Source organism: Marmota monax, unplaced genomic scaffold (genome assembly GCF_021218885.2).
Source record: "Marmota monax isolate L192 unplaced genomic scaffold, Marmota_monax_Labrador192_F-V1.1 WCK01_AAM20220418_F8-fsc00009, whole genome shotgun sequence".
In the NCBI taxonomy this organism is placed as follows: Eukaryota; Metazoa; Chordata; class Mammalia; order Rodentia; family Sciuridae; genus Marmota; species Marmota monax.
In genome coordinates this window covers 26595901-26612627 of record NW_026694710.1, presented here as the reverse complement: position 1 = coordinate 26612627, position 16727 = coordinate 26595901, and the positions used below count along the sequence as shown (strand labels likewise).

Sequence of the window (16727 nt, the reverse complement as noted above, 5' to 3'; positions counted from 1 at the left end):
CTCCAAGAATGTTTATGTTTCCAGAAAATAAAAAGTAATTGTAGTGCAGATAAATCGGACAACTCCTGACCAACTTCTCAAAAATACGAGCAGCAGGAGGTCGGAAGGACACTGTGTGCCCGGGAGAGACAGGAAGAGTGTGGAATGCAGCTGAGAATGCGTCTCCTTGGCCCCCCAGGGGCAACACGGACAAACCCAAATGAGGGCCGCCCAAGGGAAGAGGGCACTGTGTTCTTCAAAAGTGTCTGCAACATAAAAGACAAAGACAGTCTGTGAAAAAGTTCCAGAGGAAAGAAAATCAGAGACAAGTGCTGCAGTGCTTGACCCTGGAGCAGCCTGTGTCGGGAAGAAAGCTGGAGAGGAAGCCGGCGGCAAGATGGCGGCTCCACCCAAGGCAGATCCCACCCCCTTGGGGTCCAGCACGTCACCGAGGGCATGAAAGAGGTGCCCTCTGCTTCCTGGAGGGTAAAGGACTGTGAGCTCTGCCACTTAATCTTAATGGTTCTGAAAAAGAGTCACACACAAAGAGAGAGAGAGACAGAGAGAGACAGAGACAGAGAGAGACAGAGAAAGAGACAGACACAGAGACAGACAGAGACAGAGAGGGAAAGAGCCAGAGAGACAGAGACAGAGAGAGACAGAGAGAGAGAGAGAGAGAGAGAGAGAGAGAGAGAGAGAGAGAGAGAGAGAGAGAGAGAGCGTGCACGCGCAAGTGAGCAAAAGGTGATGGACGGGGTAGAAGGTATAAGTAAAAGGTGTCTGGTGTTTATTTTTGTAGCTTTCCATAGCTTGAAGCTATTCCTAAACAAAATGTTTTTTAAAACCAACAAAAGCCCTGGGGTCCACACAGCGTGGAGCAGACCTGGTCCCGGCAAACCTCTGCTGTCCGCAGAATCTCGTAGGGCAGCCAGCACATGTCCCACTGTGCCTCTCCAGAACCCTGGGAGGCACAGGGCCAGCTGCGCAGGCACAGGGGGTAACAGGGGGGATGATCTGCGGAGAGGACACACCCCTGTGCGGGCGCTGAGCAGCCTCCCCGGCCTGTGGGAGCTCCACAGCAGTTCAGAGGACCGACGATGGGCAGAATCCACGTTCCGTAAACTGCCTCCCTGAGACTGCCAGGTTGTGGAGGGGTCGTCAGACCTATTTTGGAAGAAGTGAAATCAGATGATTACAATCTCTGGAATTCTAGAGCAGTTTCTCTGCCGAGGTCCTCGGCCCATGTGGGTCAGCATCCTGGCAGCTCAGTCAGAATGCACACTCCCGGCCACCGGCCCGAGGCTCTCAGAGCTGGGGACCTGGGGGGTGGCAGGGGCTGCCAGGCAGACAGAGGTGTGGAGAGCATGAAGAGGCAGGCGCCCAGCCCGGCCCTGTGTGGCTGGATCCGTGCACAGAGCATCCCCAAGGAGCCTGGCCATGGGCACAGAGCCACGGGGCCGCGGTCGCTCACACTAACCATTCCCTGCTTTCTCTGTGGGACAGCTCAGGAGCTGTCCCCTGTCCCACAGGCACCCGGGCCCTTGGCAGCCCTGCTGAGGCTGGACAGGGGCTGTCAGTGAGGCCAGAACCAGAGCGCACTGGAGCCAGGAGAGCGTCACCTGGCCCTCGCCTCTTAAAGAATTGTTAATTGTAACAAAATATGTGCAACACAAAATCTCACGCCCCTTCTGGTCAGCAGTGAGCACATGCGCATTGCTGTAAGGCCATCGTCCCATCCTCCCCAGAACTGTCTGCCTTCCACCTGCACCCCTGGCAATCAGCATGCCATTCTCTTACTGTGGACCCCAACAGTACTGACCCTTTAAAGGCAACTGGCCTATTTCACCCAGCATCATGTCCTCAAGGTCCTTCCCTGTGGTCATGTATCCTTCTCTACTTTTTTAAAAGTGGGATTGCTGGATATGACAGCAAATCTATTTTCAAGTTGTGTGTGTGCGTGCATGTGTGTGCATGTGCTTGTGTGTGCGTGCCCAAGGTGCTGGGCGGGAACCCAGGCCTCGTGCACCCTGGACACGCCCTCTCAGAGACAAACCCATTCCTTTTGACTTTCTTGAGGAAGCTCAGCGTGCTCTCCACGTGGCCTGAGCCGTTGGACGCTCTGGCAGGGTGTGCACGGGCTCCAGCCTCCTAAGTCCTCCTGAAGTTACTTTCTTTCCTTACATCATTCCTTGTGAGTCAAGTAGAATTCAACAAAATCCTTCTTAAGTAGTTGCTGTTGATTTAAACCCAGGAGGAAAATTAGGGACTATTGATCCGCCCCATCTTTGAACAGACAGGGAAACTGAGATACAGACCTGCTCTAGCTGTTGCTGAGAGGCAAACAGGGAAGCAGATGTCCCCTGTCACCCCCACTGATGCCGTCTCATCTTGCACCTGGCCCAGGCAGTCATGTGCTCAGCGTGGGGATCCGTGGGTCCCCGCTGTAGCCGCTCAGCTCCACCCCGTCCCAGGAGGACAGCCAGAGGCCATATGCACTGCTGTGTCCAATAAACCCTTACTTAAGCACCAGCAGCAGCCCCGTGCTGCCCACTCCTGTTCTAGAACATTCATTGAACAAGCAATCCATGCGACCTGCGGTATGCTGGGCACCACGCTAGGTGCTCAGACCCGGGAAGCTGAGAGCTCTGGGTCTCCAGGGGCTGGAGCTGGGGGGAGGGACAGGACTCAGGGATCCTCAGGCCCATTGTGCGGTTGGCGAGGTCCTCACAACACTGCCACATGGCATCGTTCCTGTGGGGGGACGGAGACACGGAAGCACCTGCCCCAGGTCATCAGGCGGGCTGGCGGCAGGCTTGGTGGCACCTTGTCCTGGGGCTGCCCTGTAGCTTCCCAGCATAGGGGCCTGGGCACTGGCCTTCCGGATGGGTACAGAGAGGGAGGGTGGGCCACGGGCCCAGGGTCTTTCCACAGGGAAGGCAGGATGGGAGAGTGCTCCCAGTTCCAGGAGGGAGGGTGGGACTCAGGGCCAGGTGGAGGTGGGAGGCCTCGGGCTCTGACCTGGGACTCTAGGAGGAAAGGCCCAGGTTGACCCAGCCTTCCAAGTCTCTTTGGAAGAGTGGGAGAAACAACTTCCCCTGGCCTCCAGGGCCTGGTCTTCCCAAGGCAAAAGACAGAATGACGGACGGACGTGGTCAGCTCCTCATTCCCTTCCCCCTCTGGTCTTCCGCACCACCCTCTTGGTCTCTGTCCGTCACGGCTGCCCCTCCACAGGTCTTGCTGGTTCTGCTTTAGCATATCTGTGGCTGCTTCATAGCAGGTTGTGTTGGTCACTCTGGACCCCGGAGGGCCGCTTCCTGGTGTTCAGTGACCTTTGTGTCTCGGAGCTGTCAGGTTGGGTTTGCGGCAGTGCTTACTCCTGAAGGCTGGGGACTTGCAGACCAGCAGGGACAGCTCCCAAGGGATGTGCTGGGTCTGCTTTCAGGACAGGGCTATGGCCATGTGTGCACGTCGTAGGACTGTTAGAGACGGAGGGCACACTGGTGCCCCTGTTGGCTCCTGAGAGGAGTGCTTCCTATCCCCAAGTGTGGTCCCCTGGGCTCCCCATTCACTCCCCCACCTGGAATCCAATCATTGTGCTGGTTCGTGTTCCCAGGGGCAGGAGGCGCATGGGGGGTCGGCAAGGCATGTCCTGGGGCCCTGAGCTGGGCTCCGGGCCCCCACACTGAGGGAGAGGACTCAGGTGCCCTCTGTGGTGAGTGCCCCAGGTGCTGTGAGCCCCTTAGGAAGAGCAGGACTCTGTCCCCGTGTCTCAGCTGTCTGTGACGATGGTCCCCTGCAGCACTCTGTAAGCCTCTGGAAAGTGGCTTTGCCATCTGAGACGCACCCTTCCTTTCCTGGCCACCGAACACGGATGTGATTTCAGTTCCCTGAAACTCCACTTACCCCGACAAGACAAGCACGTCCCGAGGGTGTCCGACCTGTTTCCTGTCACAGGGTCCCCAGCATGGCAGGCTGCACCCCTGGTGCTTGAGGTGGGGCAGGAGGTGAGGTAGGTACCTGTTAACTCCTGGAGCAGAGATTCGGGTGGGGAGGTGCTGGGGAGACGTCAGGGCTGCCTGCCTTGTGCCCCTTGGTGGAACCCATGCTATGCTTTGTGGCCGTGTGCATCTGGAGGCCAGTCGCTGCCCTTGACCACCTCTCAAGAGGGCAGCTGGGTGCCAGGTGCCTGGGCAGGTGCCCTCCAACCCCCAGTGGGGGAGGGTGCTCTTCTCACCTCACCTCCTCCTGAGAGTCTGCAGAAGGGAGCTTTCCCAGGCCGTTCGCCTCTGTCCCGAGCCACGGCGCTGAGGAGACCGGGCCGGCTGGCATGGGACGGGCCTGATGCCTCTCCCACGCTGAAGCCGTGAGGACAGACCTACCAGTGTGCCCGGACAGGGGACCCTCGTGGGACAGCAGCTGCTCCTCCTGACCCACGCACTGCGTACTTCCAGAGCGGCCCCACCTTTCACGTGGAATGAGGCGCTGCAGGCAAGGAACCCGGCAGAGCCAGGACTCCCTGCGAGCAGGACCTGCTCCTCCGCAGCAGCTGAGTCTGGACGTGTCGGTGGCCTCCTCCGGGCCCCCAGGAGCACTTCCTACTGAAGACCCGATTTGAAGGGGATGTTCCCCACCAGGCGTTCCCAGGAGCAAGTGTCAAGCACACATCCCGGGCAGGGAGCCTCATTCCTGGAAATGGGTTGCAGCTGGAAGGGGGCCACCCCGTGCCATCACCAAGGCCCCTGACCTAGTCTGGGTAACTGCTCCTGGACACTGTCCCCTCCGAAGCTCAGACAGGGCTCAAGGCTGCCCTCCACACGCGCGCGCACACACACACACACACAGATTCACACTCAAGCGCGCGCACTTGGATGAAACCAGACAGGCAGGCCTACCAGGCACAGCCCCTGCACAGCCGTGGCACAGTAAGGCCCTGGGCAGGAGCCCCGCCCCGCACACAGTGGACCCCGGCCAGCCTGAGGTTTTGATATACTGCACCCCACCCCCCACTAGGCTGGGCACCCACTGGCATGCCCATCCGCGTGCGGCACAGGTGAGCAGGCGGTGTGCACAGTGAGGGCTTGGAGTCACGAGGCAGCCGCCACCTGATGCAGCTTGGACAGGAACACGCCCTCACCCAGTGCTGCCTGGGATCGTCCTCGGCTCACGAGGTCTTTCCAACTAGAGGGAGCACCTGTGGGGCGCCTACTGTGCGCCAGGCTTGGCAGCCCCACAGGCCTCCAGCTGCCCCATCGCAGGTGGGCCAGCCCGGGGGGCAGGAGAGTCTCAGTGTCCTGCTGCACGCCCCAGCCCCCCTGCTGGTCTATGTTCCACTCTGACTGCCCTTCCTGGTCCTCAGCTCCACGGCACAGGTCAGCAGGGACCAGCTCAGTGGGCGACCTTGGAGGGCTATCAGGTCACGGAGGTCCAGGCTAGCATGGGTCCCCCCAGAGGTCCTGCTGTAATCAGGGCCAGAGCCAAGGTCTCCCTGGCACCCCAGGCCCCTCTAATTGAATAAATATTCTCTGTCGAGTGCCCGACTACATGGTTTCCATGGATACCCACTTCTAATGGCATAATGAGGCAAGGGCATGGGCTCTCCAAAGCCTGCATGGGTGCACCCCATCCCGAGGAATCTCTCTGTAGACGTTGAGACTGAGCGGCCCGTGGGTCCTGGGCTGGATAGTGACCAGGCAGAATCAGTTCCTGCCACACCTGGCTTTGACACTGGGTGAACCCCCACCAAGGCTGGCCTCTCACAGGGACCAGCCTCCAGTGCTGGCCTGGACGCCGTCCACCCTGCCTCCCTTCCACATGCCAAGCAGGGAACATGGCCCTTGGCCCCTGCTGAGACTGCCCTGGGCACCCTCCAGAGCCACGTCCTCTGTGTGTGCGGTCCACTCAGCCCTGCCCATTGGAAACCTTTTAAAAGGGCTCTTGCCATGTGCTACCCTGTCCTTTTCCCTGGTCTGGCTTTGCAACTCTGTCTAGCTGGTCTCTGACTCCCTGCTCATTTCCCAGCTAAACACAGAATGTGGACCTTTGCTCAGAGCAGGGGACACCACGGATCGCACCACTCACCTTCCCACCCTTGGCCAAGGGCCGTCCACCCCAGGCCTCACATTAGCGCTCCTCACTGGCGCGGACCCACAGAGACCTGATGGGGAGGCACACTGGCCAGGTTGGCCTGGGAGACGGAGGGGAAGACAGAGAAGCCACAAGCTGCCACTGGTCCTCTCACCTGGGCCCATGTCTGCCTTCGGGGGCTGCTGCTTGGGAGGGTCCTACTTGTGGGCAGCCCCCAATGTGCCACTGTCTCTGTGGCTTCCTCAGGAGCTTCAAGGGCAGGTCCAGACTTGGCCAGAGAGTAACATGACAGGGGCCTATGGGCAGCCGGCAGGCCGGGCACCACGAAGGCTCAGCCGTGAGCGGAAATGCCACACGGAGTTGGGCACAGATGCAGAGGTGCGCCTGCAGCCCCCCATTCCCCGCGGCCCACCCCAGAGGAGCAGCCTTCCATTTACTGTTTATTTAACAGCACGTGCTCGGGCCACTGCCCCGTGCGCAGGCCAGTCAGGTGGGAAGCTCCCCCGCGGCAGTCTCCTGCTGCAGGATTCATAATCAGCTGAGCTGAAGGGCAGCTGGGGGCGGTACAGGTGGTCAGGGAGTCACCTCCTCCATGCCCCTGGGACGCAGGCATCGTGGACTGAAGTCTGCACACAGGCCCTCAGTTCAGTCCACAGCTGCCGTGAGAGGGGGAGCCAAAGCCGGGGCTGGGTTTCCACCCTGGAGGGCCCTTCGTGGGCCCCCACCCCACACCCTCAGGGTGGAGTTTGCTGAGTGAGCAGGAGTGGACGCCACCCTCAGCGTGCTTCCTGGGAGAGGCCGTGAGGCTGCTGCACAGAGGGGCCCACAGGGCCGCAGCAGTGCAGCCAGGACCTCTTGGGCCTGGGGGCCTGGAGCAAGGCTGGAGTCCCTGCTGGACAGGGCTGTGGCCTTCAGAGTCGGATGAGGCCCTGTCAGCACCTGGGCTGGCAGGGAGAGGGCCAGGAGAGCAATGCACACCTCCCCACACTGCAGGCTCTGCCAGAGCCAGGGCCCCAAGGCCCACCCAGACCACTAGGGATGCAGGCTGGACTTGGAGGCCCATGGAGAGTGACCTGGGCAGGCGAGCTGGGGCCGCTGAAGGAGAGTGGCTTCCACCAGAGGAAGCTGCCTGTGCCCTTGGGGTTGACCCTGGGGCCATCTTGAGCAGGAGGGGTCCAGCAGTGCCCTAGGTGCAGGGGTGCCCAGAAAAGGAGCACAAGCAAACTTGTCCCCGTCCCGTCCTGCCATGTCCCCTCCTGCCAAGCTAGGTGTCCTCCTCCCCAAGCACAAGGTGGCACCGGCAGCTGGGCCCAGCCACCTGTGTCCCGGAGCAGGAGCTTGGCCAATGCTGGCTGGGGCGGGTGCACAGTACTTTCCCTCCCGAGTCCCACAGCGACCCTCCCGGCATGGCCAGGGCAGGAGGAGGAGTGCTGTGGGACCACCCCTTGCGGGGCCAGCAGGTCCTGTGTCCCCGTTCCCTGGGTGGGAGAGGGTGACACCTGAGCCTCTTGGGGACGTGGTGGAGGACCTTCTGTCTGCCTCCGCCACCCTGTTGGGTGGGGCCTGGGAAGGGCACCCCCTCCTGGACACGAACTTCACATTTCCAAATGCCTGGACTTCACCCAAGGACCCTCGCACATGGGCCCCCTCCTGGCGGAGGGCAGGGGTGGCCCTAGCCCAAGGCCGCGGGGGCTTCCTGTGAGCCCTCCAAAGTCGGGAGGCGCGCCTCCTCGGTAATGAGAAGCAGGTATTTGCCTCTGTGCAGGATTCATGTATTTTTTTTCTGCTGTAATTGAAACAATATCTGGAATGAGGCATCTAATTACCGCCCTTTCCTAGAAATTGAACGATAACATGTCCTGTCGATACAAACCCTTTGTTCAAGTCAAACACGGTTTCCCAGGGCAATTCTGAGGAATGCTACAGGGAAAAGTACTTTGGTTTTTAAATAGTTGCTCTAAGTATAATACCGGAGTCTGATGCCAGCTACTTAATCCTTTGTTTTATCTCCAGGCACCTAGGCTCCCTGTTCCTGCATGACAATGGCTCACAGCACAGTCATGTCAACCAGCTTTGCCTAATTAGGGTCTCAGAGCTGGGAGGGCCTCAGGACATCAGAGCCAGCACCCTCATTTGTCAGTGGGACAAGCTTGAGTCCTGGGATGTGGCAAAGGTCACGGCACCAGATGGAGGTAAGCCCGGAGCTCGGGGTGGAGGAGAGCACAGTGGGGAGACCTGGGGGCTGCGCAGCCCAGGAGCTGGGCTCAAACCCCAGCTGGCTCTCGCGCCATCAGCATAGACCAGAAGCCCCCTGCGCCTGGCCCCAGAGTCACCCCTCTGCAGCAGAGCCTGTGCTCCGCAGAGTGCCACACTCGGCCCTTTGCCACACATCACCGCCACTTCGTGCACGTGCAATTGATCGAGCGACCCAAGGGGTGGCCTCCACTCAGCAGCAGGTCACCCGGTACCCACATTCGATTTGTGGCTGAAAACAATAGAAATGTCCTCTCACAGCCCAGGAAGCCCTGGACGCCCAGAGGGGCAGGGGGTGCTCCCCCTGATGGTTCTAAGGAAGGCGCTTCCTCGCAGCTCTGAGCCCAGGCGTCCTTGGCTACGGCGACACAGCTGTGGCCGGTGCTGGGGTCTCCTCGCGGGCTCCCTGTTTGTGTGTCCAATAAGGGCCCCAGTTACACAGAATTTGGGCCCACCCTAATCCAGGGTGACCTCATTTAACTAGATCACCTCTGCAAAGACCCTGTTTCCAAATAATGGCCTTCACAGGTTCGGGACGTTAGGACATGGATGTCTCCTTCTTCAGTGGGGGAATTCAGTGCCACCCGTGACACCCACACAGCTTTCTCTCTGTTCATCAGGTGCCGCCAGTGAGCACATGACAATCCGGGTCTCTGTCTCTCTTCCAGCAGCTGAAGTGGCAGGCCGGGCTGAGCAGGCGTCTCTCTGACGGGTGTGCCGCCTGCGTCCACCGGCCACCTCGCACGCCCTCCTGTCTGGCGCTGTGTGCACCAGAGTCCTGGTCCTTGATCTGGCTGGAGGGGAGTGATCTTGCCCCCAGGGATTCTGCAATGTCTGAGGACATCTTTGGTTGTCACTATGAGAAGTGCTCCTGGCACTGGTGGGTTTTGGCGGGGGAGGTGCTAATCACCCTACAATGCATGGGACAGGCGCCCCCACAGCAGTCTCCAGCCCCAAATGTCAGCCATGCCGAGACGAGCAGCCCTGTTCTCTGGTAATGGAACACTGACCTTGGACTATGGCTGCCACAAAAACAGTATACCTCTGGCTTCCTGCAGCAGGTACAGCCACGTGACCACGTTCTGACCAAGGGAGGGCCAGCAGAGGCAGGTTCCAGGTGGAGCACCTGTGATGGGGGATGTGGCCTGCCGTCCCACTGTAGGGATGTAAATGTGATGCCATGGCCAGGCCTGGAGAAACCCCGAGACCTCCAGGGCAGGATGCCCACCTTGGACAGTCAAGGGAAGAGATGGGGGGCCCCAGATCCTCAGCCCCACAGGGTCTTGGGCGGGTCCTATCAGGACTTGTGTGTGAGAGAAAAAAACTCCATCTGGCTTAAGCCAACACGTGGGGTCTTTTTGTCACAGCAGCAGCACCTGTACCCTGACTTAGGATTCTGAGTGCCAGACTGGTGCTGTTCTGGAACAGAACCCAGGACAGATCTGCAGTTGAAATCAGAGACTTAAACTGGGCCAGCTCTGTTTTCTTCTCACGGCTTCTGGGAAAGGAAAACTTGAGAAGAAAACACAGCCAATCTTGCTGAGCATGGCTCCAGGTGCCTGGGATCCAACCCAAACATTCCAGGACCACGGGCAGCTCTGCCTGCACCCCTACCTCTTCCCGCCTGAAGTACTTGGGACAGGATGGACACGGGAAGCCAGAGGGTGCGTCCAGGGTCAGCACGAACGTGAGCACTCTTATTTTTCCAAACATGTTAAGGCCCTTTGGCATTTTCCGATTTAAAAAACCCTACAGCCAAACAAAACAAAGAACCCAAAGCTCCTTCTCACTCCAAAGCACTTGTGGGCTATGGTCACTCCACGCACACATGGTGGACAAGCAGTCAGTTCCATTTAGAAGCGTCCCCCCCAGGAGCACCCCTGGTTCTCAGGGGGGACAGGTGAGATGCAAGGCACCCCACACTGCCCTCCCTGAGGTCCAGCCTGTGTCCCGGTTGGGGCGTGAGAACAGGCCATATCCTTAGCTTCCATCATGAGTGGCAACGCTGGGGACAGGCTCTGCCTCCCTGAGGCCCCTTTAGAGCCCCATATACTTGGTGCTCAGCAAAGCTGCAGCTGAAAGCCGGTGGCTTGGGCAAGGCTGGCCTTGGGTGTCATAGGCCTCGACTGACTCACCTGCAAAGCAGGCTGGGAAGGCGTCTCTGGCCAGGACACGAAGGGTGGCCCACACTGGGTGCCTGGCCACACCGGTCTGGGGAAGTGTGGTTAACGGGGGTCCTCAGGGAGACCACTTGGTGAAGGAAGCCTGGCACCAGGGAGGATCTAGGAGTCTGAGATGGGCAGCAGGGTTTGGGTGGGGCAGAGGCTGCAGCCCGAAGTCCTGGCCACCAGAATGCTGATGGCAATTATTGTGACAATCATGGTACTTTGCAGAGGAGGTAGACTTGGGCTGTGGACAGCAAATCACTTAGGATGCATTCACCCCCTTCCTGGGCACCTCACGGGAGGCGACCCGAAACCAGACGCTTCCAGAGACCGCTAGGCTTCCCCACAGTCCTGGGGTCTCCTCTGGAGACCTGGGAGGGCCTGGGAACCTCGCCCTGTGGAAGGTGGGCAGTGGAGTGGGGGATGCGCACCCGAGGGGCCCGAGACCCGCAGCCTGGCTGAGGCGGAGAGGAACAGCGCGGGGAACAGTGGGGAGTCGGCTATGTCCCGCCCACCTGAGGAAGCCACTGCGGTCGAGGCTGGGGGAAGCACCTCTCCAGGGTGCTCGTATGGGCACCTCTCGGGCTCCCGTGGCCGTGTGCACGGCTGACTGGTCTGGGATCCCAAGCCCAGGAGGAGGCCTAGGACAGACAGGTGCAGGCTCTGTGCTCTGTTGAAATCAGAGCCACCTAAGAAAAAGTGGCCAACTGCAAAAGCAGCAAACTCCCTGTCACCTGGATGTGCAGGCAGAGGACAGGGAATGGTTGGAGGGACATTGTGAAGACCCACACGTCACCCAGGACCAGACACAAGGAACAGCACTGAGGGTGAGGGCGCTGATGGCGACTGGTGCTCACGATGGTGATGGTGGTGATGAAGGTGATGGATGTGGAGATGGTGATGGAGGTGATGGAGATGGTGTTGGAGATAGTGACAGAATGCTGATGGCCTTGATAATAAAACTGTCTCATGACTCCCTGAGCAGGAAGACATCTAGCCAGAGGGTGACTCAGGGGGGGTTCATGGAGGCCCAGAAACAAAGGCATTAGGGACACAGCTTCTTCTTTTGTGGCTTTCATTCTCACTTTTCATTCTCCTCCTGATCATACAACAGCTGCTGCAGAGCCTGACATCACATCTTTACACATGACCAAGCAGGAAAGAAAGCAATGGCCTTTTTGCACATTTCTTGCCTGTCATCAGGGAGGTCATTGTCTGGGCCTGGGCAACATGGCCTCCCTCCTGCATCCTCTACAGTGAGCAGGACCCAGGCCAAAGAACCTTTCTGCAGAGATTGCACAGCAGCCAAGAAGCTAGAAAAAAGGTGGCTTCCCAAGGCCGAGTAGCCAAGCTCATCAGACCGAGTCAGGCCCAGCCCAGCCCAGCAGTCCCCCAGGCCCCCAGGAGGTGGGAGAGCAGAGTCACAGCCGTGCTTCAGGGCAGACCCACAGACCATGCTCTGCAACGTCTGGATTGGATGGAGAGGGAATGAACGGAGGCTATGGTGGAGGCCTTCGAGGGTCTTGGATGCCAGGCTCCGGTGCCTGGGGCAGCGGCAGATCTCTAAGGAAGGGGCCAGGCCCAACTGGTGCAGACTGCAGGGGCGGCCTGGAGGCCAGAGTGGGGCAGCCAGGACAGCAGAGGTGGGTGGGAGCCAGTCTTGAGGTCCTCAGCAGGTCCTTGGCGAGAGCCGCCAGCCCTCCGCTCTGATCCATTACGCTCCTTGCCCATCTGAGCCAGTCCCAGGAGTGGCCCTCCCTCCAGAGGGCCTCAGCCTGCTGTCGGAACTCAGCTGTGCCAAACCCATCACCGCTGATCAATATGCAATGGATTCGGTCTTCGGGCCGGTGCACGAAGCCGGCCGGGCCGCGGATCCTGCCACATTCTGACAAGACAGATTGGTTTCTGGAAATCTTCTGGGAGGGGAGGGGAGAAAAGCAAGCCTCATTTTTTTTTTCCTGCCTCATCTTTAAAAATGAAATTTCACATAAACCTAAGGGAAAGTGCTCAGCCTGGCTCACAGGAGAAAACCGTTCCCTTGGCGTGCAGTCAAGAAGACGGCAGCTCCCCTTGCCCCAGCACCAGCCGGGCTCAAGAGACAGGGGTCTCCCCTGACCTTGCAGGCACCTGTGAGGACACAGAGGGACAGGCAGCCATGACCCCCAGCTGGGAGCTCATGGCCACGTGCAGGAAGAGGAGGACACTCAGGGCCAGTGTGGACCTCGAACTACCTGGCCTGAGGCCTCCTTCCCACAGACGGGGAAACTGAGCCCAGGAAGGCAAGAGGCGCATGGCCTGCTGGGCAGCGCGTACAGAGTGACCGGGGTTTAAGTTCACACCTGGTGGCTCCAGAGGCCCAAAAACCAGGCGGAAAGGGCTGTGGGGTGTGGGATGCCAGGGTCTGCACTGGAAGCTGCCAGGTGGAGGCCCGTTCTCTCCTGGGCCGCCTGCGCCCAGAGGGCATCTAGCACGACTGAGGCTGGAGGACAGGCACTCTCAGCCTTGCCCTTGGCACCGCCATCACCACACTTTAACTGAGCTTCGGAGCGGCGTGTAGGAGGACAGCAAAGGAGCCCAGATCCAGCCAGGGCCACCAGGGAGGCTTCCTGGAGGAGGAACCTTGTGCAACTTTCCTTGAAGGAAGAGCCCAGGGACAGACGGGGCCAAGTATGGCTGAGCCCTGTGAACAGCATGCACCAATGTCCAGAGGCCATGAGGCAGTGACAGACAGCCTAGAGCGCAAGGGCTGAGGAGCTGTCTGAAAGAGCCAGGTGACAGTGAGCAGGCCTAGGAGACAGCGCAGAGCTCAGCCCTACGCTGGAGTCTGCCTGCAGCAGTGGGCACGTGCAGTGTGGTGCATATAGGTGTGCATGTGTGTACACACAGTAGACTGTGCTTGTGCATGCTAGTGTGCACACTCACATGTATGAGTAGACTTGTGCACTGTAACCACGCAAATGTGCACGCACATGTACATACACTTAAATGCATATACCTATGCATACATTACATGTGCACTTGGGCACATATGTGGTACACTGCACATGAGGGGCACGTACAGACATGCATGCAGTACTTTATGCACAGTGTGTGGACGTGTGCACGCAGGGTGTTTGTGTTTGCATGCACATGAACGTGAACATGTACACACAGGACACAGATACTCGGGGATACATGTATGCAAGTGTGGACACACATGCATATAAGAGGTGTGTGTGGGCATGCACACCTGAGCAAGCCAAGGTAGTTCAGGACCAGCTCCCCTCTGCACATGCCAAGGCTGCTCATGAGGTATGGTGCACAGCACCCAGGGTGGCCCTGGCCCCGGCAAGGCAGCTGTGGCTGTGTGGCCCTGGAGGGACCAACCTGCTCTTCTGGGGTGGGACGAGCTCTGTCTCTGCAGTCCCAGCATCTCCAGCTCCATGCAGCTTTTCCCCTGGGAGGCACCTGCCCCCTCCTGACATGCTCCCACGCACGTGTGCACAGACCCACCCACCAGGGCAGCCGACCCCCACAGCATTCTCCCACCTCACTCAAGCCCAGCCTGGGCCTGGTCGCCAACCACTCACAGGACAGCCATCTTTCTGGGCCCACGCCATTGGCTGGCTGCAGACATCTGGAGCAGTCTGACAAGCCAAATTTTCAACATCTGGACAAAGAGGCTTCTCTAGCTCCCTTGCAAACAGCATCCTCCTGGGGCCTCGGCACCAGGAAGGCCATGTACCATGCAGCCCCAGCACAGCCCAGGGCTCCCAAGGGGAGAGCTTGGTGCCCTCTGCCTCGCAGCCCTTGGATGGCCCCTCCTCTGCATTTTAGGAGACGTGGTCAGCAGCATCAGGCAACAGGAAGTCAGTGTCTCTGCCCAGGGCTGGGCCACTCACAGGCTGGGCACTCCAAGCGCCCTCGGCTGACCTGGCCTTGCGAGCTGCTGCCTGAGCAGCGTGAAGTCCTGCTGGCTTCAGACCAGGTCTTGCTCTGCCCCTTCTCCTGCGAATGCCTGTGCTGGCTGCCACCGCCTGCAAACACAAGGCTGCCCGTGGAGCCAGGGCCCGGATGGACCTCCCCACAGCCCTATGTATCCTCCAAAACGCTTCTCAAGACAAGAGCCCTGATCCGGGGGGGTGGGGGGCAGCTGCCAGGAGAGGAGCCATCTCTCCAACACCTGCATCTGACCAATGCCACAGCCTTTGCCTGGATCCTCCTCTGGCTCCCCACATCTCCAGAGCAAAAGCCCCCTCCCCTAGGGAGCACAGCCTCTCTTCCTCATTCTTCAAATGCACATGGACACCTCCTCTGGAAACCTTCCCACAGGCCGGGGAGGAGCCCCAGGGCCTCAGTGGTGCTCAGTGCATCCACCTCAGTGTGGGCACTGTCCACCCCAATAGCAAGCGCCACAAGGCCAGGCCTCCCTGCACTCTGCACAAGATGACTGGCCACAGAGCAGGGCTCGAGCGCCCCAATGATGGAGAACACAGCGTGTGCGAGCTTCGACACAAATGCAAACCCAGGGGTCCTGATCTTGGCATTTTAACCCTCCAGGACCAAAAGAGCTTTTTAACAACGACAGTGGTTGTCCCCTCTCTGGACAGCACCTTTCACATGCCGGTCAGGGCTCTTTGCTGCTCCCATGTATATAAATGCCCAGGACTGACACAGGAGGCTTGGTCCTCCACTTGAACCCTGCTGCTGGCAAGCCCACCACCCAGAATGCTTGATTTCTGCCTGGCTACGGCTGGATACCTGCCAGAGGTATCCAGAGGCCAGAGGTCTATGGTGGCATCTGCTATGACAGCAGTGCCCCCTGATTAAGGCTGCCCAGCCTGAGTTCAGACCAGATGCTAAAGCTGACCCCTGTCAGGAGCTCAGAGACAGAGCCACTCCACAGTGGCACAGTTGTGGGCACTGCTGATGGGGGAGAAGAAAGCACCCAAAGACTTCCCCACATGCCTCTTGGGCACAGAGGCCATGTCACAACCAGTTTCCCTGCCTCTCTCACATCTGAGGGCAAGGGAGAACCCCTGGCCAGGGCACACGCATTTCTAGGCTGTGTGGAGGGTCCTCCCCTCCACCCTGCAGGGAGATGTAGGGCCTGGGAACTCCAGCTAGTCCTGGGCCCCCTCCTCCCTAGTCTGCATCCCACAGCCCAGGGCTGCCTGAAGGCAGGGACCAGGACCCAACACTCAGCCCAGACCCCAGTGACAGTACCTTTGTATAATGGATGCCCAGAGACGGCTCTCCCTAGGGTCTGCTCCCACAAGACCACCCGTCATCAGGCAGCTGTCGGGTTTGTCAAAGGCGGTGATTCTGAACATTCCCCCAGCCTTTAAAAGGAGGGTCACGCAGCGTAAGAAGTAAACTTCGATAACTGCCAACATGGGCACAGAGCTTGGGAGCCTGCCCAGGGCTTCCACTGGCACCGCCGTTATGATTCATGCTTCAGCGGCACTGGGAAGCGGGCAGGGGAGGGAACTGAGGCCGGTTGAGGAGGTGGCTCTGCAGGGGAGCACCGACCCCAAGCCTGACAGGGCCAGTATGCGCTAGGCGGTGCCGCGTCCGCTGCCAGGCGCAAGAGGCTCACTCTCTAATCAGGCCGTGGACCCCGAGCTAGCCAAGCTGCGCACTGGTGTGCACGCCGGCGCGCGCCAGAGCTTGTGCCGGGGGAGGTGAAGGAGCCGCCCGTCTTAGAAAGAGTAGGCTTCTAGAACTCACCGCCCAGGCCAGCCGGTGATCAGCCCAGTCCCGCAGGCTGCAGTTGGCCCTGGAGGGGGCGCCCTAGTCGAGCGCGCGCCCCGCGCCGCCGCCCCGGACTCCTCCCCGGCGCCGCGCGGGCAGGTTCGCCAAGGCGGCCGCGGGCTCGGGCGCCCGGCCCGCTCCCCCCGGGCCGGTGGCGCGGGCCTGCCCGGCGCCCCGCCCCGCGCACCCTCCCCGCTGCGCAACTCGACCCAAGTTGGAAACCGAGCCCAGCGGCGGCTGCACTCGCGCCGAGCGCACGGCAGCGGCGGCGGCGGCGGCGGCGGCGGCAGCGGCGCAGCACTGGCGAGCAAGGCAGGCGAGGCGGCGCCCGCACGGCCGAGCGCGGACCACGGGGGGCGCCCGCGCCCGGGAGCAGCAGGAGGACTGGCGGCGTTGCCGGCGCCCAGCCTGGGAAAGTAAAGTTGGAGCAGGAGGCTGGGCGCGGGGGCCCGGAGGAGCCGCATCCCGCGTCCCGGCGCGCCAAGTGCTAGCTGGCTGGATGGGAGGCGGAGC

General features: G+C 60.1%; 1 long non-coding RNA gene across 1 annotated transcript; it reads right to left on the bottom strand.

Annotated features, from left to right (window-relative positions):
* Positions 1-745: 745 nt before the first annotated feature.
* Positions 746-16306, bottom strand: LOC124078703 (uncharacterized). Its single transcript, XR_006847022.2, has 2 exons — positions 16191-16306; positions 746-1143 (listed from the first exon to the last, which is right to left on the bottom strand). It is a non-coding gene; the product is annotated as an uncharacterized LOC124078703 (long non-coding RNA).
* Positions 16307-16727: the final 421 nt, after the last annotated feature.